This window comes from Carya illinoinensis, chromosome 16 (genome assembly GCF_018687715.1).
Source record: "Carya illinoinensis cultivar Pawnee chromosome 16, C.illinoinensisPawnee_v1, whole genome shotgun sequence".
Lineage (NCBI taxonomy): Eukaryota > Viridiplantae > Streptophyta > Magnoliopsida > Fagales > Juglandaceae > Carya > Carya illinoinensis.
Window position 1 is genome coordinate 26464553 of NC_056767.1, and position 13846 is coordinate 26478398.

At 26.8% G+C, this 13846-nt stretch overlaps 1 long non-coding RNA gene and 1 pseudogene across 1 annotated transcript; one reads left to right on the forward strand and one right to left on the reverse strand.

Moving 5' to 3' along the window:
- Positions 1-5711: 5711 nt before the first annotated feature.
- On the forward strand, positions 5712-6623 carry LOC122299799. The gene is made up of 2 exons (XR_006239772.1): positions 5712-6186; positions 6358-6623. It is a non-coding gene; the product is annotated as an uncharacterized LOC122299799 (long non-coding RNA).
- A 3099-nt stretch (positions 6624-9722) lies between these two features.
- LOC122298983 lies at positions 9723-13199 on the reverse strand (annotated as a pseudogene).
- Positions 13200-13846: the final 647 nt, after the last annotated feature.

Here is a 13846-nt window from a genome sequence, read left to right on the forward strand (position 1 = left end):
AACAATATTTTATAACTGTTGGTATTTAATTCTATTACATAGAGGAACAAAATATTCATCCTTAAACAAAAATCCATCCAGAACATTAAAATTTATATGCAAAGATTTTATATTTAAATATTAAAGTTTAAAGAACATATTTATAAAATTTAAAATTTTTAAGAACTGGAAAGAAGAAAAATAATAAATAGAAGTTTTATTTTTATTTTTATTTTTTTTATGTTAATAAATGTTTTAAAGATATAAATTATTAATAAAGTTCTGGATGGATTGATGTTCAAGGACAAATAAATGTTTAAGAAAATACAAACAGTTAATAAGTGAAATAATTTTAAAAGAAATGTATGAATTTACTTTTGTTAGGAAATAAATTTCACATCAAAGAGATGATGTGTAAATTTATGAACTAACAACATATAAAAGACAATTGTAAATATATACAAAGATTTTAAATAAAAGAACAATACATTAATACGTAGTAAATTCGTTATTTTTGAAAAAATTTCATAGCATTTGTTTATTAAAAAATTAAAACACAAATATGATAAATAGATTTTTGCATCATTTTAGCAAAAGCTAAAATAAAAAATATTTAAGACTAAATATGTACTATTAAATATATATTTATACAAAAAATAAATATTTAATATAATATTTAGAAATTTTATGTCAAAAGATTATAATGTTATTTAAATTTTGAATTTTTTGTTAATAAAAAAGGCCATATTTTTTACAACAAATAATGCATTAGATTTTTTTTTCTTTTAAAGAAATATGTACCAATAAATATATAATTGAACAAAAGATAAATGTTTAATATTAATAAAACAAATAAATACTTACAAATTTCTTACTAAATGATTATAATGTTATCTGAATTTTGATCTTCCTGTTGACAAGATAGTCCCTATTTTTAACAACAAATAATACATTAGAATTTATTTAATAAGAAAATATTTTTTTTTAAATCTAAAGTAATGTAAATTTCATTTATAGAAATGAAACCACCAAAATAAATGTGATAAATTTTATCTGAAATATAATCTAACTTTTTAAGCAAATAAATTAACAATTTATTGTTACAGTCAAAATAATAAATTTTTGAAAATAAATTTTTTATGGTTTTATAAAGATATAATTTTAAGCATGAATTGAATAAAGCAAAGAATTTGTAGTATATAAAGAAAAATAATACTTACAGTTTCTTTAGCTAGCACGATATTTGTTAACTGCAGATCTTTTACTTGAGAATGTAATACCTATTAAAAAAAATGTATGTTATTTTCAAAAACAAATATTTATTTTTAAAATTTTTAAAGAGATGAAAAAGTTTTAATTTGTTGCAATTAATTTTGATAAGGGATACAATTGATAACATTCAAATGTTTTTTTAAAAATTTCTTTTGAATTTTTGAATTAATGAATTATATAAAAGAAGTTATAAAAATTTGTATTATATATTAAGTTTGTATTTAATTTAAATTTTTTTAATTCATACATTTATTTAAATCGTTAAATTTAATAAAAATAAAATTTAAATAGTTTAAATCAGAAATAACAAAAAATTATAATGTTTTATTTTGCAAATATTTACAGTTAAAGAATTGGTCATAAAATTTTTTTTTGAATTTATAGGTATAAATTTTATAGTTTGATAAAATCAAATTTACATACAAATCATTGTCTAAATATGGTATTATTTTTAAAATCACTATGTTCTATAGTGATTTTGAGATTAAAACTTGATGGAAACACCATTATTTAGATTGAAATCTATATTAAAATTGTTATTGACCATATTTTAATCAATAAATATTTGCAAAAAATAACATTTATATAATAAGTCTCATGAAATATGTTTAAAGAAATGAAACTGTTGTTAAAAAAACAAATTATTGAAGTATGAATGGATAAATAAAATGCAAATATTGTAAAAGAACAAGAAAAATTAAGATATTTATAATTGTGTAATTAACATGTAAGAATAAATTGAGATTTGTATATAATATATACAATGATTTTACATAAAAGAAACATATAGTAATATGTAGTAAATTTTTTATTTTTTAAAAAGTTTCATAGCATTTGTTTATTAAAAAATAAAAGTCAAAATATGATAAACAGATTTTTGCAATATTTTAGCAAAAGGTAAAATAAAAAATATTTAAGATTAAATATGTATTATTAAATATATATTTATACAAAAAATAAATATTTACTGTATTATTTCAAAATTTCTTTTCTAAAGATTATAATGTGATTTGAATTTTGATTTCTTTATTAAGAAGAAAGGCCTAATTTTGACAACAAATAAGACATTAGTTTTTTATTTTTTATTTTTTGTAATTTTGAAGAAATATGTACAATTAAATATGTAATAGAACAAAAAATAAATGTTTAATATTTACAAAACAAATGAACACTTACAAATTTCTTACCAAATGATTATAATGTCATCTGAATTTTGATACTCCTGTTGACAAGATAGCCCCTATTTTTGACAACAAATAATATATTAGAATTTTTTTAATAAGAATATATTTCTTTAAAGATGTAAAATAACGTAAAATTCATTTATACAAATGAAATCAGCAAAACAAAATAGTTTAATAACTTTAGATACATCAATTTGAAACATTGAATCAATTTGATTTTTTGAAATATTTTTCATTTTCTTTCATTTTATTTATTATTTCTATTTATTCATATTTCTTATTTCTATATATTTATATATATGGATATATTATAAGATTTATATATTATATATTTGTATATTACATTATATATATTATATAAAATGAGAATTCCAATATTATATTTGTTGCCAATATAATATATTATTAGATGAATTTTAATCCTTTTGATGACAAAATAGCCACTATTTTTAACAACAAAAAATACAACAAATAAAAAAAAAAAAAAAAGAAGAAGAAGATGTTATTAGTTAAAAGAAGCATATTAATTTTTAAAAAATTAAAGCATATATATTTTTTTAAATGTTATATTTTTAGAGATAAAAAAATTTAGTCGTTATTTTTATTGTTATGTTTTTATATATTTTTTCTTCATTGAAATTGTTTTTTCGCAGAATATAACATATGTTTAAAAATTTGAACAATTTATTCTTAACTTGAATCAATTTTGTTTTAGTTTAATTTTTTTACAGCAATATAATATTTTTTTCTAAATAATTTGTTGGTTGTTGAAGTGTTTTTTTAATAAATATGTATATTTTAATTTGATTTGTTCCCCCTTTTTTTTTGTGTACAAAAATAAAATGATAAGTTGTCATTTATTGGTATGAATTTTTTATATATTTTAAAATATATTTTTCTTAAGTTACATGTAAAATTTTTACTCTATTTTATATTACTCAATATGATTGATCATCTTTAAGCTAATCAATGTTAATACTTATATAAATTGACCATATTGACTATTTTTATGGATTATTGACATATATAAAAATGAAATGTTATGTTCTTATTTATTATTCAATTTTATATGTATATTAAATTATATTTGTATTTTTAGCTACATCTACAATTTTTTTCCTTTATATTACTCAATATTATTGTTTTATTATGTGTAAGACTTTTAGATTGAGTTTATTCATGTTTCAAAGATTTTTTGAATATTGAAATAAATGGCTACTCTAATAATTGATTACATCTGTATTGAAACAAATAAAAAGTAAAACATAAATAAGACAAAAATAGTACAACAATTGAAAATGGAAAGCATGAATAGATTTACTTACCCATCCTACAAGTGAATTTACTTTTATAAATTTAGTTTATATTTAGATTTATAACTATTCTTTTAAAAAGTTATAAAAATAAAGGAAAATAATTTTACTTAATAGTAAAATCTACAAAATGAAGAAAATAAATATGAAATCAATCTTATACTAATGTATAGGTGGTGCAAATGATGAGGAAAAAAAACCAGAATCTGAAAAAAAAAAAAAATAGACAAATTTGAGAGAATAACATAAAAGTAATATTAAAAAAGTATTAAAATTAAATTTCCCATAAAATTATCTTTAATTTAGAAAAATATGACATTTTCTAATTTTTTTTTTTAAATTTAACTTATTTTTTTAAAACCTCTAAGATTCAATTGCTTATTCTTTATTTATTTTACTCTATTATTGTTTTATTATTAATTTTTTACCTCTATTTATAAATTTAAGAACTCAATATTGTTTCTTATCTTTTAAATTGTTACTTTAGTGAATATTTTAAACAAAAAATTAGATATTATAAATTTTTTATATTTCCATAATTATTTAAAATATTTTTAAAATTATAATGAATATGAGTATAATAAAAACTGTAGATAATTTGAAGTAAATAAATATAATAAAAAGGTTAAATGATTAGAAGGAAATATTAATATGAAAATAATATTTAAAATTAATCTTATACTAATCTATAAATGGTGTAAACGAAAAAAAAAAAAAAAAACCAAAATCTAATAGAAAGCAAAATAGACAAATTTGAGAAAATACGGAAAAAGTAATTTTATAAGGACATTAACATTAAAATTCCCATAAACTTGTTTATAATTTAGTTAAAAATGAGATTTTCTAAATTTGTTTTTCAAATTTTACTTAGTTTTTAAAAACCTATAACATTTGATTTGCTATTGTTTATCTAATATATTAAAATAATATTTTTCTATTCGTTTTTTTTATTATCTTAGTTTGTTTATCTAATCTATTAAAATAATAATTTTCTATTGTTTTTATTATTATCTTAGTTGTATTTAGAATTTTAACAACTCAATATATTTTTGTATGTTTTGAAATGTTACTTTATTGAATATTTTAAACAAAAAATTCAATCATTTTTATTGTGTATGATAATACTTTTATAATTAAATTTTTATATTTCCATAATTATTTTTAAAATTATTATTTAAAAAGATAATAAATATAATTATGATAAAAAGTGTAGATAATTGGAAGTAAATAAATATAATAAAAAGTTTACATGATTAGAAAAAAATATTAATAAAAAAATAATATTCAAAATTAATTTTATACTAATATATAAACTGTGTAAGTAATGGAAAAAAAAAACAAAAATCTAACAAAAATCCAATATGTCAATCTTTACGATTTCTTTATTATATTAAAATAATATTTTTGTATTTTTTTAGTGAATATTCTCTAGTGAATATTTTAAACAAAAATTTAAATAATTTTTTTGTGAGTATGATAATATTTATATAATTAAATTTTTTATATTTCCATAACTATTTAAATTATTTTTAAAATCATTATTTAAATTTATATTAAATATGAGTAAGATTAAAAGTGTAAATAATTAAAAGTAAATAAATATAATATAAAGTTTAAATGATTATAAATATATAAATATTTATATATATAATTGAAAGGTCCGTCTATAGCTAGATATATATCTATGTAAATATATATATAGAAATGGGCATAAAAGTAATTTGGCTCTAACCTACAAAGCCCTATATAATCATCTCTAAACCTAATCCTAACACTTTGGCCGCCTCCTTTCATCTCTCTCTCTCTCTCCCTCTCTCTCTTTCTCTTTCTCTCTCGGGCATTTCATCTTCCGTTTCCTCTCTCTCTCACAGCTTTCATCTTCTTGTTTGATTTATGTTTGTATTTTGTTCTTCTTTTAATGTTTTGGAGTTTCGTTTGCATCACTCATCTATTCCGTTTATTTGGGTTCTTTTTTTTTTTTTTTGTGCGTTTAGATCTAGATTGTTCTTTAGAGTATAATCTAAAACTGTTTATTTGGTATATTTTTTGTTGTTTTTTCATACTTTCAGATGAACATTATTTTTTACGATTTTTCATTTCTTTTTTTCCTTTTAGATCTGAACATATTTGTTTTTGTTTGATTTTTTTTGTCGTGTTTTGTTCTTGTTTTTGTCTCGTTTTATCTTGTTCTTATTGTCTCCAATTTTGTTGTTTGAAGTTTGAAATTTTGAGATCTGTACAACAACTATTTGGTTTTTCACTTATTTGGTTTTTCGGTTTTTTTTTTTTTTAATTTTTTTATCTGATCGAAATTTTTGGTTTGTTATTTGGATCTGTGGGTTTCTCGGTTGAATCTATTGTTTGTTGGGTGTCCCTCACATCGCCGCTCACATCCGCAGCAAATGGCCACTCGTGGGAGCGCACGGCCACGCCGGAAGGTGAAATTTTTTTCATTTGTGCAATTTTTTGGTGTATTGATGTATATTATCACTATACATATACTTTACATGTTGAGTGAAATTCTTCAATCCGATAGTTTTTTTTTTCAAAAATTTAGGAACTGGGTTTTGTTTTTTTGATTAACTGCAGTTTTGTTTTCCTATTCTCAGCACACAACAACAAAGCAGAAGATGAAATTTCAGAAGATTGAATTTGTATATGATGCGTTAAATTTTTTTGTTCGGTGTACTCTCTGTAAATAAAGATGTAAATATGCAAACATAGTTTTTTTCTTTCGATTTTTTTTTTTTGTTGTAATACATATACATATCATCTAATTACATAATGTAACAAATTCATTCATTCATACAAGACAGTTAATTTTTGCAATATACTGAGGAAAACAATAAAAACGTACCTACAATTCAATTGCTGACAGAGTGTAGAACGCAGTAGAGAGCCACAACGAAATGAAATGAAAGAAATTTGAATATTTAAACTGCAGTTCAATTCAATTTATCAGATGAAGAGATCAGAAATAACTGTAAAAATACAATATAACCAAACCGGCAAAGCAAAACGACACTGAGGACAACGAAGCAAATAATAAAAATAAGGGCAAAATCGGAAAAAAAAAGAGAAAAAGAAATCTGTCGGTGGGAAGTTAAAATGACAAAAACAGCTGTCGGTGGAATACAACTAAAACGTAAACTACCGTAATTGCCAAATAAAGTGAAGGGTAAAATGGGAAAAAAAATGTTGGAGCAAAAAAAAAAAAAAAAAGGGAGGAAAAAATATTTACTGTTCCTAACACTGTACATCGCGGATTCTCGCTTATATTATCACTATAGATATATATATATATATATATATATATTTAATTGGAGTAATGCTACTAGATATATACGATCGTGAAGTTGGCAAGTGCCGTGTAATCTTTTTAGAAAAGAGTGAGATCTATTGATAAATAATTAATTTTTTTATTATGTGGATCTTTTTATTTATTTATTTTTTAAGATATTACGTAGTACTTATACATTTTATAATTATAAATATTATTTCTCATATACTATTTGATAACATCGTTCAAAGTCTTCGTAAGTTTTCTCGAGAGAATGGATCAACTTTTTGAATACAAAATATGTAGACTTCCTTTATGAGAATTAACGCATACGAAATGAAAAGAACGCAACAAAAAGTCAAAAAATAACAAACTTATTACTATTTTACAACCCCATTCTTTTTTCCTTTTATAATCAAATATGTTTCATTAATAAAGAAGATCAGTATATAGTTTTACAACTCCATTTTAAATAAAAGCTAGCGGTGTAAAAGGGAAATACTTTAGATAAAGAGGAATTATGTAAAAGTAATCTATAAATTGATGTGATTTGATATCGTATATCAGATTATAAAATTATTTTTATTATAAAATATATCTAAAAGATCTCATAAAATCACATCAATTTATAGATTTTCTTTTGTGTAATCTTTTTATATATGAATCAGTTCTCAGTGTAAAATTGAAGTTATTTTTAACAACACACGTGCAAATCATTATCAACTTTCATTTTAAAATTAACTAATTCAATCATGTCACTTTTAAATCTAAATGTTACAAAATTGCTCTCCATTTTAAATAGAATTATAAATTAGATGTAAATTATTTTTATTTTTTTTTCAATGAATTAGTACGATAATATGTGTTAGTTGTAAAATAAGTTATAAAATAATAATAAAAGAGTCGTAAGAGTGATGAGTAAATTGTGATATCTCATGCACAAGAATAATAAATTGAGTAACAAATGAGTCATTTAAACACACTTTCTTAATCATGGAATGGACCATCGTCTCAATATATTTTCTTGTGAAGTTCTGTGCTCCACTTTTTCGTAACACGACAATAGAACAAAACACATTAACGCATTGGGCAAATACACCCAATACCACGGTGTTAATAAAATGTTTAGTCTAGACCACATTACTTACTACTATGCGACACGGAATGTACCCAATTTCTATTGTAAACTTTGCAACACAGCGTCTCTATTTCTTACTTAATCAAGAAACAACAATTTCCCCAAATGGGAATTTGTATCGATTTTCTATAGGAAAATGCAACGCGCAATGTACCCAATTCCATCCATATAGTCACTTGTAGGTTTTCTATAGGACAATGTTAGGGCCATCGAGAAAAATGACCCCTGCATTATATCGATAGTGCAAATTGTACTTCTTTTCAATCATTTAAAAAAAAATAAAAATTCACAAGCTCATTAAAGACTTTCTTAACTATCAAGTAAAAAAACAAAATCGGTGTCTCGATGAATATCATTTCCGTTTTTATAAGCTACGCCTCCTCCAATGTTGGCATCACTATGATCATCTAATCAAAGATCACTGATTCCACAACATAATTTCATTCATTTGACATATGCTTCACTAACAAATCTTGTATTTGTCATCTCCATAGGCACAAGAGGCTGCTGCCACTGCATAGGCATGCAACAGGACCTTTATTATTTCTTACATTTTCTCCTCATTTCTTCACTACATATCCTTACTGAAGTCTCATTCTTTAGAAAGTAGTCAACTATATGGATGGAAACAAAAATTATTCTCAATAGTTACATACTCAATAAATGAAAAATCTTTAAATGTAAGCATTTATAGAACCTCATTATAAATTTTATTCAGATTCAAGGTAATGTCATCTGTAATAATTTAGGTAAGGAATTGCTTGGAACAAAAATCAAGAGGCTCTGTTTTCTCTATCCATGAGCAAAGTCTCCCCTACCTACAGTTGAAGGAGGAAGAAGATAAGGAAACAGAGATGGCAGTAGTAGAAGCTGCGGACCCTGAGGCAGCAAAGAGTTCAGGTTGAACCAATTTTTAAGACATAAAAGTCTCGTGTACGCCCTTTAAATGTGTACAACAATTGCACATTCTGGAACTGTATTCAAAATAACTCTAAAGGTCTTCTCATTGTTCAAACATTTCAGTTTCAATGACCAAATTTCATCGTTCAATCGTTGCAACGACCAACCTAGACTTTTTGCAACAAAATTAACAATATTTGCATCGAGATTTATAATTTAAGAATCTAATTTTTTTTTTTCATATGTCAAGAGTTATATGACATCTAACTGCATTTACTAATGTTTTTTACTTCAAAACTGAACTGATACTTACATTTGTCATGTAACTCTTGCACAATCTTCATTTCATTATATGCTTTTGAACCATTAACACATTTGAGAAAGAAAAAATCTAGTTACAAGCACACTTGTGCACTAATATGTGCACTAATTTATTGTGATTAGTGAAAAAATAGATTTTATTGAAAACAATACTAATGTAACTTTTAAGTATGAAAGAATCAATATTGGTATACAGATTAGTAAGTAACTTTGCTTGTATGTAGCAAAACTCTTTGAGAAAAGTACTTTTACTTGACTAGCAACTTAACAGCAGGAAGAGAGAGGAATGCACCATTTTATTTTTACTCATACAGATCTAACCGTTCTACAAGTACTCAATTAGAAACCATGCTCTCACTCCCTTTCACAAAGCCATCTCCTGTCCAGTCTTTGTCAGATTTTAAACCTTTTCTTATAGCTTTCCTCTGTTTAATTGCTTCTTGTTGCCTTCGTACCAAATCCGTATGAGTTGTGAAGTACTAAAGAGAAACCCTGGAAACCATCCAAAAACAAAAATGCAAGTCTAAAAAAGATCTGGACAAAAATCATTGGCGTAGTAAATTGCACTATGAGCATCAAGCCAAATTGAGAGATTTCTTTATCCCAAGTACGACGTTAATTTGATTTTCCAAACAAGTGGTCATTGGATGCAATGAAATTTGAGAATAACTTCAGACAGGTGTCTCCGTTGTTCTTCAAATAACAGAAACCAATCATAGTGGGCCACGTGGGATACACATCTTGTCATTAGTAAGATGCACTGCAGAGGAAAAAAAAAAGGTTCACTGCTCTGTCGAAACCCATCCCCTTCTCCATCCTCTCTCTCTCTCTCTTGATTTTGTCGAAGCCCACTACTTTCTCTGTCTCTTTTACTTATTCAATTCACTAAAAATTTGTTTGATTTGTATTTCCAGGAGGCAAATGTGAGCTGAACAGGTAACACTTCAATTTCAAATGAATTCTCTCCTTCCCACTCTGTCGAAGCCATCAAGCCACCGAAACATTAACACACTCCATCAAAGCTCCCCTCTCTCTCTCTCTCTCTCTCTCTCTCTCTCTCTCTCTCTCTCTCTCTCACACCGAAAAATTCCTAGAATTATTTTTTTATTTGACAACAAACATGAATGGCGATTGTACTGCATATGGTTAACCCACTATAAGATTGTGTGGTTGATTAAAATTAGACCCTGTTTACGGATGTGTTGGGGCAATTTCTTACCCGCAGAATCAAGTATCATAGTTGCAAATGCAACTTGCAGTGGCTCAAGTAAAGATTCTTTGCATCCAAATGCAGCAAGAACCTATCTTACCAACCCAGATAGACCAAGACGAGAAGTCGCTTCTTGTATCTAGCAACTTTAATAATAATATTCCCCCGTACCTCAGCTTTGCTTCTTCTAGCACTGTAATCCAACACCCTCCTAAGAGAGTCTCTTTGGAGTTCATATTATCTCCTCGCCTCTAATGAAATTGCCAAGCTGTTCCAAATTTTTTTTTTTTTCTTTTCCATCTTTCCCTTCTCTCATTTCATTTCTTGCACCAAAAGCCATAGACGTAGCTCAAGCGTGAACGCAACAACTAGCATAACAATTAAAATACATGCTTGCGAGAGAGAGGGCGAACGCTGAACGGTGATGAAGATTGACGAATCACGGAGGCTTCAGGCCACGAGAGGGAAGGAGAGAGAGTTTAGGGATTTATGTGAAGGGAAAGAGATGAATTTGTGAGGATAGAGTACTGCTGTGAGAATAAAGTTGCAGGTCTTGAGGTCCTCGATAGGTAAAATTGCAGATCTTTAGGCCACGAGAGGGAAGGAGAGAGAGAGAGAGGTTAGAGGGAAGGAGAGATAGAGGTTAGGGATTTTGGTTTCTCGAGAGAGAATGAGAGCAGAGAGGGGGGGTCGGGATCCCATCTTGCACGTCTCGCGTTGGTTTTGTAAGTATCCCTTACGTGGCGAGTCCTCATTGGTCTCCGATAAGTAAGCTTTGTCGGTGACACCTGTTAGAAGTGTTTCTCATGAAATTTCTGTATATAGAAACAATAAGTTATTTCCTTGTACCTGAACAGTATTTGCTCCAAGAAGAATAAACTCTGCAGCATCTCCACCAGTCTCGACACCTTCAATACCAAAAAGCGACAGGTCTTTATCACCAAATTCCGACTTCATCATTTTTGCAATACTCATTGCTTTTGCAAAAGCAATAGGATGGACTGCCTTTGAAGAGTGGCCCCCAGGAGTTGGGTATCTGTTAACAAAATTTAAGCACATGAATTTCCTGTGAATGATATGTAAATGTAAAAGTGTCATATTGCTTCAAGATTACAAACCCCTCAACACAAGGCTCTGGACGTAAGTTGTCAAGATTTATTCCCATTACACTCATGATTGTGTTAATAGCAGATATCCTCTCGCATCCTGATGTTAGAGCCACCCTAGCTGGCTACATACAGGAATGATTATTATCAGTAATGATAGTAAAGAGTAAGAAACCAACCAACATATTACTGTAAATGAAAGTAAAGAAAGCATACTTCGTGACAGGCATCAGAGGAAAAGTGAGAGAGAATATGGAAAGCAAAAAAAGGGAAATTCTTTAGTACTACATTTTTATTGATTCATTTCTCAAAAAAAGTTCTCGTCATTGAGTCATCCAACTGATAGACTTTCCTTATCCAAGCACTTGCAGCTTCGATCACTAAAGATATGGTACCACAAGAATTCTAGTATCAGTGGTAACAATGCATGGATCAGGCACAATGTTAGTCTGGCATAATTTAGAGAGAGCTATATAGGCCAAAGATATGGGACCACAAATTTGCATAATGTCATTCAAATTTGTCATGTTTAACATGGCTCATGCATTACATATTACCTGCTTCACACATAAACCTTAGGTAATAATCTAGGGGGAGAAATGGCAATCCAACCAATGTTATATCAGTGATGTTAGGAGTAATCTTTGCTCAAACAGGAACTGTAGCTTTTGCATTAATCCATCTAGAAACGTCTTCTAAAAGTGCACAATCCTACCCAACAGCAGCACCCATTTTGCACTCTGGTATACCATGGGGACATGCGAAATTGATCTCTATGGCATCCTAAAGGAAAATGTCGGAGATCTTAGATGACAAAAGCTTCTGTCGAAAGAAGTTTGTGTCACAGAAATAAATTAGGCAATGACTGTAGCTTACAATTCCAGTTTGCTTAACTCTATCGATAAGTTCCTCCTAAGCAGCTTTATCATACTCCATAATTGAAGCAATGAGAATCCTGTCTGGATACTCTTCTTTTAATTTCTTGAATTCTTTCAACATTTTTTCTAAAGGACAATCACTTATGAGTTCTATGTTCTCCCACCCAATAATTTGCCCTTTGGTAGAGCCATTTGCCCTTTGGCAGCATCTAGTGACACCTAGGAAAAAAATTAATTAAGATTTAGGGCTAAATTTCCAAATGGAGGAAAACAACACAGTTCAGATCCAGTAACGTAACAAGAAAAAAAATGTGTATATATATATATATATATATAATGTTAACATCGTGTTTCGTATACTTTTGGATCGGGCCCTCAGTAGTTTGGGCCTTCAATCTTGGGGCTGCAAGCACAAAGAAAACGCCGTGGTGTTGCCGGGAAGTCTTCGATTCTAAAGTCAGTATCACCTTTAGAGAAGTGTGTAAATGAGTAGAAAGAGTTTAGAAAGTCTCACCTTTATCCCAATACTTGGGAGTTGTTTTTATACCTGGTCTCTAGGATTAAGTGCCCATGTTTTGCGGTAGAGGGAGATGTCCTTTCCGTAGTTCCTATTGCCATGCTCATTTAATTTGCTTGTTTAGAGAGATGTTATTCATTAAACTTTTACTTGTTATTTTGTATTATTTTCTTATATATTGGCAAACAAATGAAATTTGTTAAAGTCTCTTAATTAAGCATTTAAAATTGTCCTAGAAATCCACCTTAAGTAGTACTTAATATTGTAGAATCTATGTACTTCGTGTAGAGGTTTTTCTATCACTTTGAGATCTTGAATATATAGTTATGGAATCTGAGTTCACGATTTCATCCACTCCAGTTTGCCATCACAAGCAATACAAAATAATTTGCAATGCATAGCCAATGACTGCACTCAGCCACTCACACAAGGGAATGTAGAAAGAGATCCAGGATTGAGGGAGTACGTAAATATTTGAGAATTGTTTTAGTTATAAAGAGATTTTATAAAAATAAATTTACAAACTGACATAGTTTGATATGGTACATTAAACTGTAAAATTTCTTATATTATAAAATAGATTTAATGAATCATATGAAAGTAAATCAATTTGTGAATTTATTTTTGTAAGATCTCTTTATAACTATAAAACTTCTCAAAACATTTTACATGTAATTTTATGTTCTAATTTCTAAAGTCTAATCAGGCGATTAAGCATTTGTATGATGCATATAAATAAAAACTCACG